General features: G+C 39.6%; 1 protein-coding gene across 5 annotated transcripts in view; it reads left to right on the top strand.

Moving 5' to 3' along the window:
* Positions 1–15760, top strand: part of carhsp1 (calcium regulated heat stable protein 1) — a 96818-nt gene that overhangs the window by 32291 nt on the left and 48767 nt on the right. Inside the window, exon 1 of one of the 5 annotated variants that reach the window (XM_068056144.1) lies at positions 7320–7344. The exons of 3 other annotated variants lie outside the window; for them this stretch is intronic. The gene's annotated coding sequence lies outside the window, so the exon portion shown is untranslated. Of the gene's footprint in view, positions 1–7319; positions 7345–7509; positions 7690–15760 lie in introns of those variants that run through there. One more of the 5 variants, XM_068056142.1, reaches the window with a different exon arrangement.

Genomic DNA, 15760 nt, shown 5'->3' with positions numbered 1-15760 from the left:
TCAGGTACATGTAATGCAATTGAATGTCAAGGGGAGATGGTTAGATTCTCTCTTGTTGGAGATGATCATTGCCTGGTACTTGTGTGGTGCGAATGTTACTTACCACTTATCAGCCCAAGTCTGGATATTGTCCAGGTCTTGCTGCATTTCTACACGGACTGCTTCAGTACCTGAGGAGTCACGAATGGTGCTGAACATTGTGCAATCATCAGCGAACATCCCCACTTATGACTGAAGGAAGGTTATTGATGAAGCTGCTGAAGATGGTTGGGCCTAGGACACTACCCTGAGGAACTCCTGCAGTGATGAGCTGAGATGATTGACCTCCAACAACCACAACCATCTCCCTTTGCGCTAGGTATGACTCGAACCAGCAGAGAGTTTTCCCCCTGACTCTCATTGACTCCAGTTTTGCTAGGGTTCCTTGATGCCATACTTGGTCAAATGCTGCCTTGATGTCAAGGACAGTCACTCTCACCTCCCCTCTTTTGAGTTCAGTTCTTTTGTCCATGTTTGAACCAAGGCTGTAATGAGGCCAGGAGCTGAGTGGCCCTGGCGGAACCCAAACTGAGTGTCAGTGAGCTGGTTATTGCTAAGCAAGTGTCACTTGATAGCACTGTCGATGACGCCTTCCAACACTTTATTGATGATTGAGAGTAGACTGATGGGGCGGTAATTGGCCGGGTTGGACTTGTCCTGCTTTTTGTGTACAGGACATACCTGGGCAATTTTCCACATTGCTGTGTAGATGCCAGTGTTGTAGCTGTACTGGAACAGCTTGGCTAGAGGTGCGGCAAGTTCTCACCAAGGCTCTATGCAATTGCAGCAAGACTTCTTTACTTCTGTTTTGGCTAAAAATCGTTTTGTTTCTCTTTAATTTTGACATTCCAAGTGGATTTGTGGTTATAAATGTATGTTTTGTTTTTTTGTGACATGGTCCATATTTCATTGTCAGCTTAGCTTAGTGGTAGTACTCTTGCTATGGAGCCAGATGAGTGAGGGTTCAAGTCCCATTCCAAGAGTTGAATGTATACGCTGGACTGACACTCCAATTCAGTGATGCAACATAGTTGAGCTGCCATTTTTGAGATGAGATGTTCAACATAAGAACAGGAGGAGGCCATTTAGCCCTTCGCTTGTTCCACCATTCAGTGAGATCATGGCTGATCTGTAGCCTAACTCCATATTGTTACGACCAAGGTGGGAGGAGTGCACTGTCTTTTCTCATTCCACTTCCCCACAGGTCACATGTGTTTAAATGTTTGACCGTATCGGTAACTGGGTAATCATGTACTCCACTCTTTATCCCAGTATAAAATACCCCAACCAGGTTTCTTGAATAAACAACAAAATTATCAGTTTATTATAAAACAAGACTTATCCAGTAAAGAAGCAAAGCATTAACACACAGATTGAAATATGAAAGTTCCCTTTTTAAATAACTCTTTCCCCCCCCCCCCCCCACACACACACACAAGAAAAAAATAAAGAAATTTTCTCTGCAGAGCTTTTTTACAAAAAAAAAAGACAAAAAAAGGAATACTTTGCCAAATAGTTGCTAATTCTTGAAGAAAAAAAATGATGTCGAAGGATGTCAGTTGTCCCTTGTCTGGCGTCTGGATATACAGAGATGGGTCTCTGGGATCTTTACAGAAGCAGTTCATTCTGGAGATGTCGAGAAATAGTCTGGTAGGCTTTCCAGCAGAAATGTGGCATCGGGGTTTCAGTTACCGCACTCTGGATTTGCAGGGTTTTTCAAAGAGGTCAAGAAAGAGGAGCTGACACATTGGATTTCTCTGGGCCTCTTAAGAGAGGTGCAGGAATGATGAGCTGGAGGTTTCTTTCTCAGCAGGCTACAAAACCAACTGCTTTTCAACACTGTCCACACCCCAACTGAACCAAAACAATATCTCAGAAGTGAAACCAATTCCTGACCCTCATAAATCTTAACATGTCATCTCTCTGTAAACATCTCCTTAGTCACCAAGGTTTTTGTTGTTTATTTACTTTAAGGCATGCGATATCCAGTAAAGGTTGTATTCAAACACAACAGCTCAAGTGTCCTTTCAGTCAACTTTCAACAACAAAACAAAGTTCAGCATCTATGAAATCTTCAGCCTTCCAAAATGAATCCATTTCCACAATTTAAATATGTGTCCTCAAAAAAAATATTTAACAAAAATGGAAGCACTTTCATAATATACCTGCCTTTGCCCCATTTCCCTTTAATTTTTGTTTTAAATTTAACAATTGATCTAATATCAATTGCTGTTTGCAGAAGAGTTCCAAACTTCTACTAGCCTTTGCACAAAGAATTGTTTTCTGATTTCACTCCTGAGATGTCTGGCTCTAATTTTTAGAATATGCCTCCTAGTCCTAGACTCCCAACTAGTGGAAATAGTTTCTCTCTATTTACCTTATCTGTTCCCATTACTATCTTGAAAACTTTCTTCAAATCACCCCTTTACCCTCTAAATTCCAGGGAATACAACCCCAGTTTGTTGAATATCTCCTTGTAATTTTAATGCTTGGAGTCCAGTTATCATTCTGGTAAATCTACCCTGCACTCTTTCCAAGGCCAGTCTTTCCTTCGTAGGCGTGATGCCCAGAATTGCTCACTGTATTCCATGTGTGGTCTAACCAGGGCTTTGTAAAGCTGAAGCATGACTTCTACTCCCTTGTATTCCAATCCTGTACATATAAACACCAGCATTCCATTAGCCTTTTTTGTTTTTTCTGTACCTGTTCATGACATTTTAATGATCTATGTCCCTGGACCCCAAAGTTTCTTTGGACCTCCGCTGTTTCTAGCTTTTCATCATCGAGGAAGTAAACAAGCAGATGGGGTTTTGGCTTCGGTGAACGTGATAGATCTCATGCCTTGTGGAAAATAGCATCAATAACCAGAATTGAAAAATAATTCATTGTTTGGAAGCACTTTGGGATGCCCCGAGGGCTTGAAAGGCACTGCATAAATACACAATTACTTTTCTTTTCTGCTCTTAAGACTACCACCATGTGATCCCTTAAAATTTTAAAATAGTTACTCATAACTAGCAGGACATTTGCTTCATTTCTTAAAAGAAAGCTATTTATGCTGTAAATGAATAAGCAAGTTGTTTGAAATGAGTGTGTTATTTCTTAAATGGTAAGAGATTAGAAAGTGTAGATGTACAAAGGGACCTGGGTGTCCTTGTCAATAAGTCACTGAAAGATAACATTCCGGTGCAGCAAGCAATTAAGAAGGCTAATGGTATGTTAGCCTTTGTTGCAAGAGGCTTTGAGTACAGGGGTAGTGAAGCCTTGCTTAAATTGTGTAGAGCCTTGGTTAGACCGTGCCTGGAGCACTGTGTGCAGTTTTGGTCCCCTTACCTTAGGAAGGATATTATTGCCATATAGGAAGTGCAACGAAAGTTCACCAGACTTGTTCCCGGGATGACGGACTGTCCTGTGAAGAGAGATTGGGGAAACTGGGCCTGTATTTGCTAGAATTTCGAAGACTAAGGGGTGATCTCATTGAAACCTGCAAAATACTTAAAGGGATAGACAGGGTAGATGCAGCTAAGATGTTTCCATTGGTTGGGGAGTCTAGAACCAGTGGATACAATTTCAAAATAAGGTGGGAAGCCACTTAGGATAGAGATGAGGAGAAATTTCTTTACTCAAAGGGTTGTGAATCTTGGAATTCTGTACCCCAGAGGGCTACTCAGTCATTGAGTATGGTTTAAAGCAGAGATTGACAGATTTCTAAATACAAATGACAAAAGGGGATATGAGGATTGTGTGGGAAAAAGGCATTGAAGTGGATGATCAGCCATGATCGTATTGAATGGCAGAACAGGCTCGATGGGCCGAATGGCCTACTCCTGCTCCGATGTTCCTACGTCTTACTGTGTTCTCCAATAACTAGATAGTTGACAAAAATTGTGAGAAATGTCTGTACGCGCTTGTTTGCAAAACCATATTTCTTGTTAGATTTTTGTCATTGTCAATTTTTTCTATTAGAAGTTTCTAAGTTCATATTTTTAATGAAAACTGTCTGTTAACTTTTTGGCTAACGCGCTGGCATGGTATACTGCCTTGGAAGTAGGACACTCATTTGTACCTATGATTTTCTGTGCATTAAGTTTTTGATTTTAATTTTATTGTGACAAGAAGACGCTGACTACAGAGGGAGGGGAGTAAAATCTGTCTGCTGACAGCTGCTTATAAAGTAGCACTGGTGGAGTCTTCTGCTATTAATAGGAAAGATTTTTTTTTAGAACAATCTTTTGTATGTAAATTTGGTTTTGTATGAGTAGAACAGCACTTATCAATGTAGTGACGGCATTCCACTGCTATGATCCAATACTAAAATAGGAGTGGATCTTTGCAGTTATCATTTCAGTCGTATGACCAAATTTATGCTGTAAAAATCAGATCCCTGTGTCTGTTAGTAATGGGTTGTTTCTATTTTTGCATCTGTAAGTATTCCTGTCCCTTCAATAATTAGCTGTTTGTTGAATCTTTAGGCATGCAACTTCGAGCAATTACTTGCAAAAAGTTGTTTTTAAAAATTATACTTTCAACAATTCATACATCGATAGTCCAATCCATTGAATTTCCCCCCAGTCGCTTCAAAATGTTTCTTGTAAATAGGACTTTTAATGCATCTCTTCCTTACACTGTTTTTTCAGCAGGCTATCTTTTTTTTTCTTGGTTCAGCGGTAAGGAAGTAGGTGGCAATTTTCTGCTGCTGCCCAGACTCTGCTGAACAAAATCAAATTCCTGAAGCGCGGGTGATCAGCTTTTTTTTTTAAGGGAGGGTTCACTTTGAATGTTACCCTGTGTAAACTGTAGTCCATGGTTGATAAACTCATTACTCATTATTTAACAGTTTTTTGAACGATGTGCAATAAATACATCTTGCCTGCACAGATTGCTAGCCTTCAGATAATATGGAAAAGCTGTGGTAATTAATATCCCTTTACCGTGAACCAAGTAATCCATGTGCACATCGATTTTTTTTTAAATATGGTCGGCAGTCTGAAAGCTAACCAAATTTTCCAATCATAAAAGATGGCCACTAAAGACTATATTTAAAAAAAAAAATCTAATTATTCAGTGAAATGGAAAATGAAATTTACCTTTTTTTTTAGGTTTGTAACTGTATTTCAAAGAATGCCAATATGACCTTTCCCTCATACCTGCTTGAGGGGAAAGAGGGTAAAAGAGCTTGTGTACACGATATGTAGTGAAACTATAAACATTTTTTAAAGCATATAGTTGCAGTTTCATTATACACTTCAAAATCCTTGCAGAACCTCTATTACTGTAAGGTACAAAGCCCCTTTAGTATGTAGGGAATCTGTCTCCTCGGTGACACATCAGTAATAAGGTATGTAGAGACGTTAGAATGTAAAATGATTATTCTGCACGCCGCTCAATTGAAGGACTCTCATCTTGTAGTGAAGTGTCAAATGTTGACAGCCAAGCAAGTGATGTGGGGTTTCTCCGAGAGTGCCTTGCATTTCCTTCACTCCAGTATAAAGGTGAACAATGAAAAAGAAACACTAAGTTCATACCAGGATTTGTTTCTAATTTTCTCAGTGCAACTGTTATAGAAGCATGCAACATTGGTGCATTGTGCTTGTGCTGCTTCTTTGAAAGAGCTGTCCAGTTAGTCTAACACCCCTGCTGTTTCCCCATAGCCCTGCAGATTTTTCATTTTTCAAGTATTTATCCAATTCACTTTTGAAAGTTACAATTGAATCTGCTTCCGCCACCTTTTCAAGCAGTGAATTCCAGATCGTAGCAACTCATCTGCGTTTTATATAAATAAATTCTGCTCACCTCTATGACACCTCCTCTCTGGTTCTTTTACAACTATGTTAAATCTGCATCTCTAGTTACAGACCCTTCTGTTGTTGGAGACAGTTTCTTTGTATTTATTAAAACCCTTCATAATTAGGAACATGATTAAATATTCCATTAACCTTCACTGCTCCAAGTGAAACAAACCCAGCTTCCCCAGTCTCTCCACGAAAAGGAAGCCCCTCATATTCCTGGTATCATTCTAGTAAATCTTCTCTGCCCCCTTTCCAAGGCCCTGACATGTTTCATAAAGTGTGGTGCCCAGAATTGGATGCAATATTCCAAGCTGAGGCCTAACGAATGATCTATAGAGGTTTAGCATAACTTTCTTGTTTGTGTGTTTTATGTCTCTGTTCATAAAGACCAGGATTCTGTAGGCTGTATCAATAATTTGAGCAACTTGGCCAGGTGTCTTCAAAGATTTGTGTATGTGAACCCACAGGTGTGTCTGATCTGGCACCCCCTTCAAAATAACACCATTTATAGTACCACTCCTCATTCTTCATTCCAAAATGCATGACTTCAATCTATTTGACATTACTTAACTAGATGCTGGTGCAGGTTGTGGTACGTTCCCACCTTGATCATTTTTCCATACCTGAACTCGGGCATGGGTGGGCCAATCCCGCCAGAGTAGTGGGTGCCTAATTTAAATGGCAGTGTTGATACCAGTGGCAGCATTGGGGCACATTTTACCCGTACATTCTCCAATCCACCAGTAAAAAATTGTTTCAGCGCATTGGGCACTGAAAGCGATCTGTCTCCTATTCAATTCCGTGTCCTTATGTCCCACATTTTTTTCAATTTATGTAGAATACATTTATTTGTGTTAAATTGTGTCTGCAGTTTGTCTGCCAACTGCACAAACATACTAATTTTCTTTGCTGCATTCTGCATCTTTATTGCTCTTTTAAAATTTTAGTGTTTGCCAATGAATACGACAAGCTTAGTTTTAGTATTTAGTTTGTTTATGTAGATTAGAAATAACATTCTAATTGCTAAGTGCCCTGGGACATTTTATTATGTAAAAGGTGTTGTTTAAATGTTAATTGTTAGAAGAACCAAATTTAGATGGACAGACTGAGTTCTGCATCGCTTTGAATTTGCCAATCGCATGTTGTTTCCCCAAGGAACCTCAAAAAAGCATAAGGTCATTGCCCAATTTGATAAAAGCCTTCTTCCATCAAGGTAGAGCCAGCTTTTGAAAGTGGATCTGTAGAGACCTGTGTGCAGATGTGAAGAGAAATCTAATTCTGTTATGGGACGAATTTCAGCACACTGTAATTATGGAGCAATATTCTTATGATTTCTTAATGTGCTGATGCACAGCTGAGGTTAAATTGCAGTTAAACTGGAAAGAGAAGATTCTTGATGAAAATGATTTCCTGAGTGATGTTGCAATAGCCTGCCTTGTGACCTAGTTATCCTAGAGGATAAAAGCGAAGTCCTTGTTTGAATTTGCAGCTGCAGGAGATCCGCGATCTCATAAAGGTTTGTTTTTCCCTTCTAGATTCTAGGCTGCTGTTAACAGTCAAAATCGAGTAAATAGTGGAAATGAGTTTTTCAGTTTTCGCACTCAAAGTTTAAGGTTTGAACTTATTTACTTCAGAAAGCTGTGGTTATAACCTAGAATGGCAGAAATATGTTTTTTTGCAGCTCCCCGCTTCCTCATCCTCGAAAAACACACAGGCTACTTGGATTTAAAGGCCCAACGACGTGTCGGGATCTGGTCGGGTCGCTCTTCCGGGTCCGGCTTTCGGGCTTGGGCCGGGTATGGATCGGGTCGGGTCTGGGTCGGACAGTATTACATTTTGCTCTGCTGGGAAGTTGAGTTTAGTAAGTGTCAAAAGTTGAAAAGCCTACCTGAGCTGAGTGTCTGGGATGTCAAGGAGGGAAACTCTGAGTCTGCGCAGCGACCGTCTTTATGACGTCATCGCGCTCATGCTGCAGCTTCCTGCAGATTTGGAGTTGGAAGGTAGGTAAAGTGAACATTCTGGTGGTTTGGTCAGATCGGGTCAGGCGTGGGGGGATAAAAATGGAAGGGCTCGGGTCCGATATGGTTCTGTCAGGTTTGGGTCGGGTATTTTTTTCCTGACCTGAGCAGGCCTTTATTTGGATTTTCTGCCATTAGTGAGTAGTGAGACTGATTGATGATCAGTGACCCTGGCGAGTAGAGGTTACAGGGATATAATCAAATTGGCAAAATGTAACTATTGGGAGTCTCCAGGGATCAGTACTGGGGGTTCAGCTTTTCACTATATTTATAAATGATTTGGATGAAGGAATAGAGGGCTGTGTATTTAAGTTTGTTGATGACACTAAGTCAGGTGACACGGTAAATAGAGTTGATGGGAGCAGAAAATTGTAAAGGGACATCGATTGATGAGTGATTGGGCGAAACTGTGTGGCAGATGGAATTCAGTGTGGGAAAGCATGAGATATCTACTTTGGACTTAAAGACAGACCAGAGTATTTTCTAAATGGCAAGTAACTAGGAGTTGTGGAGGAGCAGAGAGAGTAGGGGGTCCAAGTACAGCAATCACGAAAAACCAGTGGACAGATATAAAAAATAATTGAAAGGGCTAATGGAATCACAGAATTGTTACAGTGCAGAAGGAATTCACTCCGTTCCATTCCCTTCTCCCTGTAACACTGCACATTCTTATTTTTCGTATAACAGTCTAATTCCCTTTTGAAAGCTTCAATTGAACCTGCCTCCACCTCATTCTCAGGCAGTGCATTCCCATGTTGGCCTTTATCTCAAGGGCTGGAACACAAAGGAATCAAAGTTACAGCTATACATAGCTCTGGTTACAATCCATCTGGAGGTGTAACCTTAAAATTAGAGCTACTTTGATCAGGGATAAGGTCAAAAAGCACACATTCACACAATGGGTAGATGAAATCTGGGTGCGGTTCCCCCAAAAAAGCAGCTCAGTTGAAAATTTCATAAATTCCCAGATTCTTGAGCCCTGCAAAATAATTTGCAACTGGAAGTGTGTATTATCATTGCTCAGAAAGAAAGAAGCATAAGCATTGTAAGTAGTAGAGGATCTTTAAAGGAGGCCATTTGGGCTGCTGACACAGGAGTCATAATCATTGTTAAAATGTCACTCCGGTCAATTGGAGAAGATAAAGACTAGGCCATAGAGTCTGTCTTCCATCTGAAATCTTGCTGATATGGAGAAAAGGGACAGAAAACAATGATTCATTCAAAGGAATTAAATAGTTGAGGATGTGCTTACATCAGTAGCAGGAAATGCTTCTTGCATTTTAAGCTTTAACTGTCAAACAAATTTAATAAACAGATGAAAAATTGAATAAATGATTATTGACAGTAGACTTTAGTCTGTGCCTGCTCCTTGAAACAAGAAAGAAAATGGTTTGCAATTTCTATACTAACCAAATCATTTCATCATTAACTACTATATTAAAATGTACACAGAAAGTTGCTCTGTTCATTTAATCTTACCGATGACTGGCGGTACCTGGCCTGATTGGTTCCTTTTGAAGTTTTAGATTAACTCATTGATGTGACCTTTTAATCAAAGACACCTGCCAGAGTTTTATGGTTGGCCATGCAACTAAAAAGGAGCTGCCAGTCCTTCATACAGTTAGTGTTTGGATTGAAAAACTTGCTTTTTCCTTCAATTTTCCTGATCAGAAACCAGACCTACTTGCAGTCCTTGTAGCATATTTTCTTTTTATCAAGTTGGATTGGGGCTTGAGTCTGAACACATCTGGTGTTAAGCTCCTTAAATATTGTGATTGAATTACAAGAGTTGTTATCAAGCTGAAACAACATTTTTGCCTCCTTTTCGAATTCAGTATTCATGTGTTGGTTCAGAAACAAATCCACATTTATTGCATATTGGCAGTCTAGTTTTGGGAATCGCAAGGATGATGGATGCTTTATCCTTAGCAGGCAAAAACTGATGTTAGAAAAATTATCACCGTTCCGAAAAATGATAAACATTTGAATTAATCTGCCAGTTGGAGTAGTAGAATTGTAGAGACATTAAAAATGTATTTGGATGCTATAATGGATAAACTAGGACATTGAAGAGATGATAAATGATGGTGCTGTGTATTCAATGTAAAACTACATGAGGCCTTTACATGAGCAGTCATTTTGGAAACCTTATTTACACCTCCCAACAGAGAGGGCAGCAGAAAGGCAGTATACAAGACATATTACAATACAATCAACCAGTTTAATACAGTATACCATAGATGGGCCAATTGCCTTTATTTGTTCTCGACTTTTGCAATATTCTTCTGTAATAAAGACCTGTACTTAGGAGCTGTTGTAAAATTTTAAACTGAAAGAATTTGTTTACTGTATCATAAACTTGCATGCATTAATCACTGAATATTCTTTTGCTTTCTTTAATGTTTATATTCCTTCGAGATCTAGGTTATTCCTGGCAAGAGAAACCATGTTTTCCAGTTGTATTCCGAGACTGCTGACCATGACACTGATATACTGATAAATAATACTTGGCTTTTTATAAAGCACCACATCAGATTGTTGAAAGCCCTGCACGCAGTAACTGTTATGGTCGTCAGTACAAAGTTACTATTATCTGATTGAATTCAAGGGAAAAGTCTGTAAGGGAAAATGCTTTTAAATAGGCTGTGAATAAATGTAACGTGTTTAGTTATGACCATGATGCTAACAATGGTCAAAGTGTTGGAAGATTAGTGATGAATAAGCTGCCTTGGAATGAGCTGCATTTATTTGTTCTGCTTCTCTTGCTTACAACAATATGTAACTGCTGACACGCAGTGGTATTTGAGAAAGTAATTAATTTTACAGGGCATTTCATCTCTGTGTGGTCTGCGTAGTTTCTTCTATTCCTTTGTGTGTGTTAGTGCCTACTCTGCTACATCTGCGAATATGTCTTCAGCTGCTACACTGTACAGTGCGGTGCTTTTATTTTTGTTTATGTGATGTATATTTTCCCCATTTTTTTGTATGCTAAGTCCTTATTAAGAAAACAAATTACCAAGTAGATTGATTGATTTTTTGTTTTTGTTTTATTTTGTTTCACCTATCTCCATCTTTGTTTGTCCTGGTACTGGTCTCTGTGATCATTGAATATTTTCTAAGCTTTCCAGAGTTGATTAGGGAGGAGCATGCTAAAGCTCTGACTGGGAGTATGCTTTCAGAAAAAAAGGCCCAAGTGAGCATTGGGCCACATGGAAGATTTGCAGCTCAATCTCTGGTGATGGAAGTAGTGCAACTGGGTTAAGAATATAATGATATATTTTCTTTGTTTAGAAGTAATGCCAAGGATGAAACTTAATATCATTTTAATCAGTTTCAAATCCAATATTTTATTTATCTAGTTTTTAATTGACTTTGGTGATTTTAAAAAATCTTATTACCCATCCTTGTCTTGTGTCTCTTTTATCTCTGATGTGATTTTAGTCACATTTTCCACACAAGTTGTAGTTTGGCTGTATCTTGACAGAGCTAACTGAGGTGTAGTCGTTGAATAGCTTCTGGGATAATTTGTCTCAAGCGAGTCTGTTTGTTCTGTGGGTGCTCCAGTCCTTGCGATTATTTGACAGAAATCATCCTGGGGCTCAAAATAAATGGAATCTCTGAGATTGAGTTGGTTTTTCAAGCTTCCAGTAACAGTTGTGAGCACGCATTATTCTCATTTTCTTGTTAATTCCTTTACTGCTGAGCTAATTCCAGCCTTGTTTCAGCGTTACCAATTAGAAATTGATTGCTGGACTTGTGCTCATATTAACTGTTGTGTGCTTCTGATATCAAACAGTCTGCTTAACGTTTTAAGTTTGGTATACAGTTGTGATATTTACTCCACTGTAGCTGCCACCAGTTGATATAATTCAAACTTTGTCTTACTTGTTATGTGTTCATGGTTAGTGGCAGTTTCAAGTGTTCTGTAAGCCAAAACCTACCCTCTTGCGCTCTGGTTCTGGGTTGACTTGTGCAGATTTAGCTATTAACCCCTAATTGCTCTACATTGTTTGCAGGAGACCAAGTGGGATACTGATCACATCACTCTGTCTCTCCTGAAAGGTAGACCAACCATGCTGGCCGACCAGTTTCTGGACAATATTTACCCCTCGATCAACATCACAAAAACAGATTATCTGGTTATTATCACATTGCAGTTTGAGAGTTAGCTGTGTGTACACTGGCTGCCGGGTTTCCTGCCTTTCAACATTGACTACTCTTCAAAAAGTACTTCATTGACTGACTGTAAAGCACTTTTAGACGTCTGGTGGTCATGAAAGGCGCTATATAAATGCAAGTCTTCCATTTCTTTCTACTCCATTAGATTCATCTAAAGGTTAAGCAAGCTCCTGCATCAGGATGCTACCTAAAAACAAAAAAGTTAAAACTGTCCATAAGGAGTTAATGGGTAAAGAGATTCTGGTGAGCATCTGGCTCTTTGAATGAAAGTCAGTTTGTTACCTGATTGGTCTTCAGGTTAGATGTTGCACGTGGATAATCCAAATTTTAGTTCAGCCAAAGAGTTCGAAGCTCATCTTTAGTTTCGAGGATATCATATCTGATGTATGCCATGGAATACCTTTCACATTACAACCATTTCCTTGACTTAATAAAAGAGACTGAGAATTTGAATTTTACAGCTTATGGTATGAGGTGCCAATGTCTGCGTGCTCGTTCCTTCCTCAGTATATTTCCTTAAATTGTTCAGCAATCAGAAGGATTGTTTATTTTATATTCTGTCAATCAGCCATGCGCAAAGATAAAATGATAAAAGTCACTCTCTAGAATGCTAATACACAGGTGGTGTTTTGAGCTTCAAGTAGTCCTTTAATACTGTGACCATGTACAATTCAATTTTGACACCATGAGCTGAATTTGTTTCGAAGATGGGGGTCCTGGAGGCGGGCGGAGATCCTGTCTCGGCCCGCTGTTGGGGGATGCCATCCCTTTAAAAGACAAATGCCCGCCTCCAAAAGCTGCCAGCCAATCGGAAATCTGGCAGCTCTGCAGTACCAGCAGTGCCACTGGGAACAGTTGCCACTGCCGGTAATGCAGGAGGCCCTGCTGTACTGAAGAGTCTGGAGACCCTGGGACAGGTGAGTGAGGTTGGGTCAGTCAAGTAGACTGGGTGGGGGTGATGTTAGTGAGGTGTGGGGGCGGGGGTCCTCTCCATGGAGCAGTGATCACTGCTGGGCGACCCTGGACCTGGATTGCCCCCAAAGGAGGAACCTCACACTGCTAGGAGGCTACCAGGGTTTATTGGTGGCGTCCCCGCCGCGCCCCTCTTTTTCACCCCCCAAGCCTCCGTTCCCATCCTGAGGGGGCTCATAACATTCAGCCCCAAGAACAACATTGCTGTACCCTGACTCATGTCCAGACGAACTAGACCTTGGATAACTCATCTCCCATCCTTCATTTTAAAAGTTGGTGATGGAAGATACCATTCATTTTAATTCTAAATATTTCAAAGCTGTAGTTTAAAAAAAAATGCAGGGAATTCTCCTTATTTTGTTACAATACCATCCCCCAGTCATTGATTAGAAATAAAATGATGAATTACAATTGTTTAACAAAATTAAGCATGCAGAAAATTGCATGTGTGAAACTGCTGTTCCGTTTTGTATTCCAGTTAGTAATCTGAAGTCGTCTGCAATATAAACTTATATATGCCTTACTATGATGTTGCTGAGTCATGCAAAATGGGTTGGCTGACAGCCCAGCTTTTAAATTGGAATCAGTACACAAGAGGTTAAACTCCGTTTTTAGAAAATAGATTTGAGAGTGATCCATAATGAGACATTTGGATGAAATGGTTATTTTCATCTTTGGAAGATCTCTCAAAGTAATTGTGAGTAGATGCAGGGAGTAGTCCGATCTTATTTTCTGTATGACTCAGGATAAAAGTGTGTTTTTTTTTTGAAGTTTGGGAGGACAAAAGCAGAATTCTGGAAGTGCTCAAGCTGGTCAGATGGAAAGATCAGAGGAGTTGATATTTCAGGTGTGGAACCTTGCATGAGGAAGGGTCTGCACTTGAGCTGTTAACTTATCTGTTCTCTGCCCAAATACTGACTGATCTGAGTGTTTCTAGCATTTGCTGGTTTTATTTCAGATTTCCAGCAACTGCAGTTTTGTTTTGCTGTTGCTTTAAAGCTTTTAAAATTGGATTATATTTCAGAATATCTTCTCATGGTGAATGAGCTGCTTGATGAGAAGTTCAGGAGCCTCTTTCTAGTTTATGGATGTGGTTGTTAGCCACTCCTGTAACTGGGTCGTTAGTGGATTAACAGGTGTATCAGGTCATAAACATTAATGGTTTCAATTGAATTAATTAGCTAAGTATGCGTGGCACTTTGAGAGTTTATTGTACAAAGAGCAAGGATTTCTGGCTTGACTTTTATTTATTTATTTTTTTTAAATTCGGTTTAGATGAGCTCTTAAGGCTAGTTTAGTACCCTCAAGCACTTGGATGATGTAGAAATATAGCACCCTACATTTGCTAAAGCTAGTAAAATATCAGCAGGAGAATGAATTGCCATTTTATCACGTTAAAATAGGGGAGTGTCTTGAAATAAATTTTCAAATTATAGTTTGCTTTATAGATCTGTTTTGCTGACGTTGATTTACAGCACAGGATCCTTTAAATGATCACCCTTGTTTGTACTGTCTGGCAATAGCAATTATAGCTGAAGGGTATAAACAGTCTATTTTAATAAAAAAACTGTGGTCAGCAAGACCTTTCTGACTCCAGTAATGAGCTTAATCGTGCTACACTGAATGTTAAAAGGCAGTCTCCCTTCTAAATTCTGTTGTTTATTTAATATTTCTGCACAACTGCACAAATCCTGCACAGGCCCATTCATTCTATAAACCTTTTGGGATAACATCCTGCCTAATTTGATTTTGGCACAAATCTTAATGGAAGTATCAACTAAACACAAACTATGCTCACTGTGACATGTCAGCAGAAATCATACTTCAATTGAAAGGGATGTTGATAAAGCTTATGTTTTCTGTGGTGTTTGTGCTTTGATATCCTTTAGCAGTAGTACAAAATGTACAACTGCTTTGTTGAAACTATATAGTTCTGCCAATAACTCCTATTATGCTGAATCATAATTTAAAAACTAACTGCCATATGCATGTACAATATACAGTTTTTCTTAACGTTGGTTTAACCACATAATCTGGGTTTTGTTCCTCCTGCATTCATATCACTACATTTTCAAACTTGGACTTCTCAGGATATAGATTTAATGGCACAGTTCTAAACAGTGTGCAGGAACAGAGGGACTTGAGGGTTCCAATGCATCGATCTTTGAAGGTGGCAGGACATAATTGAGAGAGTGGCTAGAAAAGCATATGGGATTTTGGGCTTCATACATAGAGGCATTTAGTACAAAAGCAGGGAAGTTATGCTGAACCTTTATAAAGCTCTAGTTAGGCCCCAACTAGAGTATTGCATCCAGTTCTGGACACCACACTTTAAGAAGGATGTGAGGGTCCTTGAGAGAATGCAGAGGAGATTTACTGGAATGGTTCCAGAGAAGGGGGATTTTAGTTACAAGATTAGGTTAGAAAAGCTGGAGTTCTCCCTGGAGCAAAGGAGATTGAGGGGAGATTTGACAGAGGTGTACAAGATTATGATAGGCTTACATAAGTTAGACAAGGGAAAACTGTGGCCATTAACTGATGGCACAAGGATTAGGGGACACGGATTGAAGGTTTTGAGCAAGAGATACAGGGGGAATGTGAGGAAGAACTTTTTTAACGCAGCGAGCGGTGATGACCTGGAACTCACTGCCCACTAGGATGGTGGAAGCAGAAACAATCAATGACTTCAAAAGAAAATTGGATGGGCACTTGAAGGAAATCAACTTGCAGGGCCATGAGGATTGAGCGGGGGAGTGGCACTGA

The sequence above is a fragment of the Heterodontus francisci genome, chromosome 24 (assembly GCF_036365525.1).
Source record: "Heterodontus francisci isolate sHetFra1 chromosome 24, sHetFra1.hap1, whole genome shotgun sequence".
NCBI lineage: Eukaryota > Metazoa > Chordata > Chondrichthyes > Heterodontiformes > Heterodontidae > Heterodontus > Heterodontus francisci.
The sequence above is the reverse complement of the archived record's forward strand: the minus strand, read 5'-3'. Positions and strand labels throughout refer to the sequence as shown.